This window comes from Manacus candei, unplaced genomic scaffold, assembly GCF_025592945.1.
Source record: "Manacus candei isolate 608988 ecotype Guabito, Panama unplaced genomic scaffold, ASM2559294v1 h1tg000035l, whole genome shotgun sequence".
NCBI lineage: Eukaryota > Metazoa > Chordata > Aves > Passeriformes > Pipridae > Manacus > Manacus candei.
Genome location: NW_026138083.1, coordinates 953,939 through 963,979, shown reverse-complemented (window position 1 = coordinate 963,979; position 10,041 = coordinate 953,939).

Sequence of the window (10,041 nt, the reverse complement as noted above, 5' to 3'; positions counted from 1 at the left end):
GAGAGGGAATGTGCAGGATATACTCCCATCCCTGTGGCATCCTCTGACTGCTGCTCCCGCTCCAACACTCTCCATGAGCTGGTTCAGCTCGTTGATCCAGCAGAAGACAAACCCTGCTGGGAAAAGGCGGATTTTCTGCTGGTTTAGGGAGTTGGAGCCGGGCTGGTGGGGAAAGGAGAGGGGTAAAACCCAAAGGCAGAGCCAGGAATAACCTGGCAGCAGCCACAATTCCAGTTATCCAGGGCGGTGTTTTGCTGGGCAGTTCCTGGAGCAGCGTAGGCCAATGGGAAGGGCAGGATTTTAAGGATTGGATCATCCTGGCTCTGCTGATGGCCCTGACTTCTCCAAACATCACTTCCTTCACGTGCACTCCACAGCTGGGAATGTGCCAGGAATTGCTAACACAGGTTATTACAATAATGCAGCAAGTGGTGTGTAAATTAGGGAATGCTCCCCTAAAAAAAAAAAAAAAAATCACCCCAATCCTAAAAAAAAAACCTCGGCATTTCGGGGGAGTTTGAGTTTGCCCAAACCCTGTGAAATTCCAGTGGGAAGTAAAATCTCTTCCAAAGGAAGGAAAGCCTCTTTTCCTCCTCTTTGCTTTTATCTGTGGGATGAGCAAATAAAAACAAGGGAGCAGGGAAGGGGAAGGATGATGCAAGGGGCAGGAGCCTGGGATCTGAGCCGTGTTATTACGGAGAAAATGACCTGGCACCGAAAGAATTAAAATAATGTCATTCCTGTTTGCTCTGGCTCATGTTTAATCCGCCCGTCACCCTGACATTTCCAAAAGAATTTTTCAAGTGTGGAAGTTCAAAAAATTATGCAACTTGACAAAAGCGAGGGGGGGGGGGGGGGGATATGGGAGCCTGCGGGAATAAACCGGGAGCTGGGAGTGACCTGTGGGGAGGGATGCTGGGATGGGTGAGATCGGGATGTGATCCCACGGTTGGAGTTTAACCGGGAAGTGGGATCAAATGGGACAGCTTGGGGTGCCAGCAATCCCAACCCAGCTTTTCCAGGGATCTGGGCCTTCTTTTGGGCCTTGAACATATTGCCATTGAGACACGGAGCGGGACAGCCAAGCCAGGCAGCCGCTGGAGGCTGGAGCTATCAAATTCCATAGGGAAGTGCCGCTTCTCCCTGTCCATGAACACGGCCTTGTACACACCTTTCTTTATCAAAGCAGCGCCTTTTTGGGGCACCCAAGCCAGGAGAAAGGTTTTCCACAGGCAAACCCTGTCAAGAAACGTTTGGACAATGCTCTCAGGCACATGGTGGGATTCCTGTGGATCCCTTCCAGCTCAGGATATTCTGGTATCCCGCTGGCCGTGCTTCCCTGGGGAACACGAGAGCTGGGGAAGGAGAGCCGAGGGCAGATCTCCCTTTTCCTCAGGGAACAGGGAGTTGGGGAAGGGGAACCGGGGCAGATCCAAGCTGGAGCCGGGTGGTTTTCCCTGCAGGAGCTACGCCGGAGCTCATTTGCCAGGATAATTGTGTGCTCTTGCCGTTAAGCGTATTGATTCTGAAAAGTTAATCAGACAATTTGGAGGCGCTTCCATCTAAAAACAGAAAATCCCATTAAACTGATTAAAAACTGAATCCATCTTAAATAACCCCCCGCACCTTAAAAGTGTTGAAATAGCGAAGTGTATTCAAATAAAATTATTTCAGTCAAACAAGGCCGCCGGGAGCTCTTCCCGCCGACGCCTCGCAGGCGGCTGCCGGATTTTGGGATCATGGGGGTGCCGGGGAGGGTCTCTCTGGGGTAAATCCTCAGGTGGCAATGCTGGGGAGGAGGGGGGTGAGTGTTGAACATGTGGCCGCGTCTGGAGGAGGGATGTGGCACAGCCATCTCTTTCTGGAGTTATTAGGAAAAATTTCTTTGGGAAGGGATTGGCAAATCCCAGAATGGGCTGCCCAGGGCAGTCACCGAATCCCCATTCCTGGAGGGATTTAAAAGCCATGTGGATGTGGCACTTGGGGATGTGGTTTAGTGGTGGCCCTGGCAGTGCTGGGATGCAGTTGGACTCAGTCATCTCAGAGGCCTTTTCCAACCTTAACAATTCTGGGATTCCGTGGTTCTCCTTGCAACCTGGGGAAAACATGATGCTTTACAGAGGTCTGTTCCCAGAAACATCGGATTCTGCAGCTGCACCGAGGCTGGGGAGTATTTTGGGGTGTTTTAAGCATCGTGCTGAAACCTGGACAGCCTCTGGAAAAATGACACCGTGCCCCTTTGGAAAGGCCCAGGTCGAGGCAGTGTCTGGGATCTGCTCAGCACTCGGAAGCCCAAAGGACTCTGGGGTGGATGTAATGTGGATGTAGGTCTTCCAAAGCTGGAGGCAGAGCTGCTCTTCCCGTGCTGGAAGTGCTGCAGAAGGAGCATGGAACAGGATGGGAAGGTTTGGCAGCGGGAAGAGCTGGGAGTGCCAGTGGGACACGCCCTGTCCTGGGTGTCCCAGGCTGCAGGGCAGAGCTCCCTGGCGAGGTCAGCACCTGGATTTACACATTCCCTGTGCTGAGAGGAGGGAGGACATAGCGCTGATCCCAGCAGCGCTCCCACCCCTGCCATCCCACGGGATGCAGCCTCTGGCTGTGGCCCCGAGCTCCCCAAACTGGCCCTTCCCCAAATGAGTGCCCGCTCCTGGCACAGGGTACCTCTGGGGGCAGCCTCTGTTGAAATTTCGGCTGCCTGAGGGACAAGGAAAGGCATTTGTTATCTGCCTGGGTTTTGGGGTTGTCCCTGATTACATCACTCAGAGCTTCCATGGCCACAGTGATGCTATCGGAGGCACTGGAGACTGGGAGATAACCAGGGATTGCTCCAGCAATTTGCTTCCAGATTTGTTTATTTCCCCCTTTGCAGCTTCCCTCTCTCCTGTTTGATGAGTTCTGATCGTGAACCAGACTGGATCTGTGCAGAAAGCTCTGCTCTCCCCTTCACAGGGAGCACTAGTGGGAATAACAACATCCCTAGGGAATGATGCCCCAAACTGGGAGCTCCAGGCAGGGATCCCTCTGTACGGAGGGATTCTGAGCATCCTACCCCAGCTGGTCTGAGGTTTGCTTTGGGGGTGATTCCCCTTTCCAAAAGGATTGCTTTTCCAAATGGGTCAGGCTCTGGCACACTGAGCTCCTCACTATGGGAGGAGGAGCCATAAAATTCCATAGGGAAGTGCCGCTTCTCCCTGCCCATGGACATGGTCTTGCACACACCTTTCTTTATCAAAGCAGCACCTTTTTGGGGCACCCAAGCCAGGAGAAAGGTTTTCCATAGGCAAACCCTGTCAAGAAACGTTTGGACAATGCTCTCAGGCACATGGTGGGATTCCTGTGGATCCCTTCCAATCCTTCAGGATATTCTGGGAGGCCCAGAAGGTGGCTTGGGCATGTCACAGGGGGTCGAAGAGATGAGGGGGCTTTAATCCTTGTGGGATGGAACCAGCAGCAGCGGGGTGGGCTGTGGGTTCCTTTCCCTTTTCCCAGTGCCCCAGCTGATGTTTCCACCCGAACCTCGTCCCGCTCCCTGTCTGCGGAGCGGGCAGGGAGGAATCCGCACCCTCGGCTCCCAGCCCTGACCTCCGCGGAGCTGACACGCTGCTTTATCTCCGCCGCAGCCTGCGGGTGCTCCTTGCGGCGTTCCCAACAAAGGAGGTGCCAGCGGCGGCTGTTTTTCACGGCGCCGTTCACGGCTGCGGCCGCTGCCGGGGAATAAATCCTGCGTTCCCCCCCTTCCTTCCCAAGGCCGGCGGGTGGGTGGGTGCCAGCCGAGCCCCCCGCGCTGCTCCTAATCCCGCGGCACAGTGGGAGCAGGGGGAGCATCCCCTTCTGCAGCGGGAGACCGGGATAATGGGGAGCCCATTAGCATCTCTATGTGGAGGGGCTGGGGAGCAGCGGGATGCGGGGACGCTTCCTGAATCCACATCCTGGCCTCCCTGCCCTCCCAGGTGCTGTTTGCCCACCGAGCAGCCGGGGCTGGAGGCAGCTGTGCATCCAGGGTCAGGAAGCATCCTCATCCTCATCCTCCTCCCGCTCCGGGGGCTCTGCATCACAAGGCCCGGGGTATTTCCTCGGCTGGGGGGGCCGTGTTTGCCGGGAGCCCCGGGAGCTGATGAGGTGTTAATGGGAGGAGGGATTCGGACCGGGATGGAGGGCACTGAGGGGGTCACCGCATGCGGCTTCATCCCAGCTTCCCCCCCCTCGTGAGAGCAGCTGGCCGGGAAAAGCCTTATTTTGCAGTGGCGAGGTGTGGAGTGGGGGTCTGGGATACAGGGATGCCTCAGGGGGCAGGGATGCTTTGCACAGAGGCAGGATGGCCTCTGTGGATTGGGAAAGTTATCCTGTTAGGGGGTCTTTTGTGATGGAAGTGGAAGGGGAAAGGTGGGGGGGAGTGAAAGTTGTGTGTTGCAGTGAAAGTTGGGATGTTCCGGTCCCCTCCCCACGGGAGTTGGGATGCTGACAGGGAAAGTTGGGATGCTCTCAGACCCTCACTGCAAAAGCTGGGATGTGCTGGTGCCCTCACCATGAAATTTGGGATGCTCCAATACCCTGGGATAAACCTCAAGTATACACCCCAACATATGAACCACAATCCAGGTTGTCCCATCAGGTAAATCCCAGTGGATGAGGACACACCCAGCACATCCACAGCTGATATCTCCAGAGATAAGGAGCAGCCCTCGCTGTTCCCAAGCGGAGCCTCGGCTGATGAGGTGTGGAGTGGTCCTGTGTCCTCTCCAGAGTGGATTTAACTCTGATGGGAGACCTGGGGAAGCTCTGTCTCCTCTGCAGAGATTGAATCACCTGGAAAATGGGGCTGGGGATGGAGACAGGGAGGCTGCTCCTGCAGATAAGCGGTGCCCTCGCTGCTTCCCGGCTGGATTGTGGCTGGGTGGGACGGGATCACTGCATGGCCCCAGGGAATGGGGCTTCCTTGCTGGGGAAGAGAAGGGACACCAGCAGTTCCTGCTGCAACCCAGCTGAGCCCCTTGGAGTGGTATCAGCACAGCTCCCAGGGTTTTGGGATATCTCCTTTCCAAACTATAATCACTTGGGACTTTTGACAAGGGCGTGGAGTGACAGGACATGGGGAAATGGCTTTGAGCTGAAGGAAGGTGGATTTAGATTGGATATTAGGGAGAAATTCTTCCCTGTGAGGGTGGGGAGGCCCTGGCACAGGTTGCCCAGAGAAGCTGTGGCTGCCCCATCCCTGGAAGTGTCCAAGGCCAGGTTGGATGAGCTTTGGAGCAACCTGGGATAGTGGAAGTTCCCCTGGGGTGGAACTGGATGGGCTTTCAGGTCCCTTCCCACCCAAACCATTCTGGGACTCTCCGATCCATGAAAAAACTAAAACTGAAGACCTTGGGGCTGCTCAGGTGCCTCTGGGACCAGCTGTGGGGTCCTGCCCCACGGCTCAGCCTCCATAGGGCTGGAATTGCCCTGGGAGGCCCACGTGAGGAACCAACCCACGTGTGTTCCATGGAGCAGCTCCCGAAATCCCCTTGGCACACACCTGGGGGGGGGGGGGAGCTGTCCCTGCTCCCAAACGGATGGAAATAGCAGCAGCTCTGTTGATTTACAACCACAGCCCCGACTTCCCTGCGCTGCTTTTGCTCCCCGACAGCTCCGGATCCCATGTGTTTTTTTTCAACAATCCTCCCTTTTTCCCGGCGAGCCGAGGGCACACGGAGCGCCGAGGGCTCCCCTGGGTACTCCCGGGGGTCCCGGCAGCTACTCCCTTCTCCCCTCTGGAAAAACAAACCCCCCGGTTGCTCCAAGCATAAAAAGCCTTTGTGTGCTCGGGCCCTGCTCCCTCCGGGGAGAGGCAGCGGGATCGCACCCTCTGGGAGGGAAGGGCTGGGAGGCAGGAGGAGCCGCCCCGGGCGCCCCAGCCATCCCGCAGGGTGATGCCTCCCCACGCCAGCCCCGGCAGGAATGTTTGCTGTCACCGCAGCCTGCGGCGAGGAAATATTTTCCAGGGAAAAAAAGGCCTCCCAGTGTATTCCGCGCCGCCGGCTTCCAGCAGCCGTCTGTAGCCGTCTTGTTCTGCCGCCGCCGGGACACCTTCCCGGAGGAAGAGAGGAGGCAAAGGTGGGAGAGCTTTAAAAAGCTCTGGTTAAAGGTTGTTCCACCCTCCGGAGCGGGGATTTGGAGGCTGCAAAGCACCCGGAGGAGGCTGCTTTTGGGGGATGCGGGGTGGTTTTCCCACTGCCTCGGGATGCTCGGCGGCCCGTCCCCGGGGAGGGAGGAGAACAGGGGTGCCGTGGAGGGGGGGATTCTGAGGGATAACCCGGCTCCTTCCCGGGCTGGGAATGTAGGTCAGAGGCCTCTCGTCCCCGAAATCCAGCGAGGATGCTGGTGGTACAGGTTGGGCTGGAGTCTGTACCTCTCCAGCTCTTTACTCTGGCACCGAAACAAAACGCACTCAGAAAACCGTGAAAAATAAGCCCAACTCGGGAATGTGGCTGATTGGAAGTTTTTCCAGCAGAAAGTGCCGTCCGATCCGTGTAAAACCATTCCTTGGGTATGTGTTGATTTGGGCAATGTTTCCTCTGAGGAGGGGAAAAAAAAAAAGAGATCAGAGAGAGAGAGCGAGAGAGAGGGGAGAAATGTTTGGAGAGAGCCGGAGCCACCTCCATCATGGAGCTTTTCCATCCCTCTGCAGAACAGTTCTTCCCTGGAAATGTGCTGGATTTAGCAGCCTGAAAGCACTGGATTTAGTGGCCCAAAACCACTGGATTTAGTGGCCCAAAAACACTGGATTTATCAGGCAAAGACCCTGGATTTAGTGGCCCAAACCCACTGGATTTAGTAGCCCAAAGGCACTGGGTTTAGCAGCCCCAAAGCCAAGAGCAGGTGCCAAAGGCCTGTCCTCACCCCGAGGTGGGATTTTTAATCACCAAGATTATTTTTTTTAGCAGAAACAAAGGATTTCTGAGCCAGGTGAACACTTATTCGGCAAAAGTTAAACCAATCCCACGCTCAAAGCTTTCCTGGATCCTAAAGAGCGAGTGGAAATCGAATGTTTTCCCCGGAAAAGAGTGGCACGGGATTAAAATATCACTGCAGGTGGCAGCGACCTGTGGTTCTAGAGATGGGAGTCACTGGGGCGGGTACCCCTGGGGCAGGGTGCCCATTCCAGACCCAAACTCCTGGCTGTGCCAGGCTGAGGGCGGTGGGACACGGGTGTCCCGGCCTCACCGCAGTGCCACCAATCCCTCATGCCAGGGCGGGCGCTGGCGGCACAGGAACGGGTTTGTGCCGACCCCGAGCAGATTTATGGGGTGATCCTGGGCTGCTATTAGCGGTCACGGAACCGCAGACTCCCAGACAGGGCCCGATTCCCAAGCTCCTGTGTTTTCCCGGAGCGCGAAGCTCCGCTCCGGCTGTTTTGCCGGCGGCTCTGCCAGGGACACCTCATTCCCGGCTGCGGATGGGGCACCCGGGGAGAAGGGGTGCCCTGGGAGCAGCAGGCTCCCCATCTGCCCCCCGTGGCAGCCAGGAGGGGACACGGGGGGTGACGGGGAGTGGGTGGCTCCGAGCGGAGCCGGGCGCCCGGATTCCCGAGCTCCGGAGCGGCCTCGCTCTGCTATTTATACGCGCGAGGAGCCGCTCGGGATAAATGGAGCTATTTTCAAGGTCTTGGCCAGGTATGAGTGGTTTAAACACGGCCGGTAATGACTCACAGGGCTATAAATGTCCGTCAGAGCCCTCGGAGAGCCTGTCGGGGATGGATCTCCTCGGCAGAGCGGCCTCCTGGTGGGATGGCAGAGCCGGGCCGGCCCGGGCACGCTCCTGTCTCCGTGTTCCGACACCGGCAGCACCCCTTCCAACCCCTTCCTCCAGAGGTGTGCTTCTCCCACCGTCACCCTGGGCTCTGGGTGGCTCCAAACCCTGCAACCTCCCTGTCTCTGTTCTCCAGGTGCATCCCAGAGGCCCTGACAGCCTCGGATCCCATGGGATGCCCCCGTGACTGGTTTGACCGGTCACATCCCTTCTTTTTTATGGGATGAGTTAAACCTTTGGGAACTGGGTCCCCATTTAAGGTTACGTGAGGATGTGCTGTGCCTTGGGCTGCAGTGGGGTCGCTTTATCCCACTCATTCAGTGGCAAATTCCCTCTGGGAATTGAAGCACTGTCTCCAGGCTGGAAGGTTTCCAGCAGCAAGGGGTTTTGTTAGGAAATAACAGGGAGCTTTTAAAGCAGAGGGTTTTGGGAGGAGGCCCCATATTCTGTTTTTTTCTGTTTGTTTTCTTATTGTAAAACCAAAGACATTTCAGTTTTCAGCAACTGATCATTAAACATAAAAACTATTTCCCTGAATGAACCCAAAGCCTGAATACTTTGGTCAGCCAGGTAAAACCTCCCCTTGCCTGCTGGGACAAAATGTCCACGGCAGGACTTTCCTGGGAGGCAAGGAAGGCTTTCCTTCCTTCTCTTCTCTCTCTCTCTGGAACACTGGCACCCCTGGGTATCTCCCTCCTCACCTCCTTCTCCCTGTGCTGCCACAGGAAACCAGAGGAGTTGGAGATGAAATGCTGTCCCAGTTGCCTCTCGGGAACTTGTTATTCCCATTGGGATAACCTCCTCCATCCCTGAGGGACAGCTCCTCCGTGCCCGAGGAGGACAACAATGGGACTTTATTCCCCTCTCCATCACATTCTTCAGGCACTTCCAGGGGTTTATTTTACTTTGTGGTGCCAACCACCCGTTCCAGCAGCTCGTTACCTTCACTGGCACGTTGAATAATTACAGAGTGGGGAGGAACATTAAAATAGGGACTGAATACGCCAAAAATAGGGATGCCAACCGTGTCCCGACTGTCTGGATCCTCAGGAATTCACGTGGATGAAGGGAGTTCGGCTGTGATGGAGCCCCTGAGGTCCTGGGATTGGAGGATATCGTTCCAATGTTCAAAAGACTGATATCCTTGGGCTCTGCATCAGATATTAAAGGGACAAAAATTTTGCATACTCCTGGTTCTTCCTCTGTTAGACTCGTTAAGGCCTTGGAAAATATTGCCCGGAATTAAGAAGCCCCATTAAATGTTGAATCTAATTAGGAGGGACTTGGTTGTGGAGTTCTTCAAACAGTTGAGTCAATATTGTCTGGTGTAATTGTGGTAATTCCCGGCGGTGCCGCCGCTCCCGGCACCTGTTCCAGCCCGGAGGCTCTGTGGGTGGGGGAAAAGGGGGAATTTCGATGGTTCCCATCCAAGTCCTTCAGTGAGCAAAGGGGAGTTTTTCCCGATGCACCCTGTGGAATTTATGGGAACTCCGGCGGCATCCTCAGGAGCGGGATCCTGGTGTGGATCCCAAACTGGAACTGAACGTGACCTTGGGATGTGCTCGGCAGCGCTGCCCTGGGATTACCTGCAGGGCTTTGGTGGGGATGCTCAGCCTCTCTCCTGCCTAATTCCCATCATCATCCTCCTCCAGTGGTTTGGTCTCGCTGGACAGGAAGCTCCCGGGGATGCTCCCAGCCCAGCAGAGCCCTTGACCTTACAAAACGCTTCTTCCAGGAACCCTAAAGGAAAAACTGGGAATAAACCCAGCAAGAGGCAGCACATGGCACGGGGGGCAATGGCACCTTCCCTGCCCAGCTCCACCTTCTCCCTTTGCTCAGTCCCACCTCCCAACCATTCCTCAAGTACCTCTGGGCACCGATTCATCTGCAGTTTCCATGTCTTATCAGGGAAAGGCCTCAATAAATCCCGGTGGCACCGCTCAAGTTGCCTTTTGTCTCTCACAACCCTTTTGCTCCTTGCTGGAGTGTCGCTCTTCCCGAGGGCGCCGCCGCCGCCGTCTCCCAATTTCCTCAATCAAAGGGAAAAAAACCACCAACACTCTGCTGTGCACTTTGAAGGAGCAGCGCAATCGGGAGAGTTCATTATGCTGGATTAATTACGATAATTATCAGGAGAAGCGAGATAATTACCCCGCTTGTTGTGGAGGACGAGGGGAGGCACCGGTGGCGAGGGGAGGTGGACAAAACACATCCCGGCTCCGTGCCCGCCATCCCTCGGGAAGGGGGAGATGC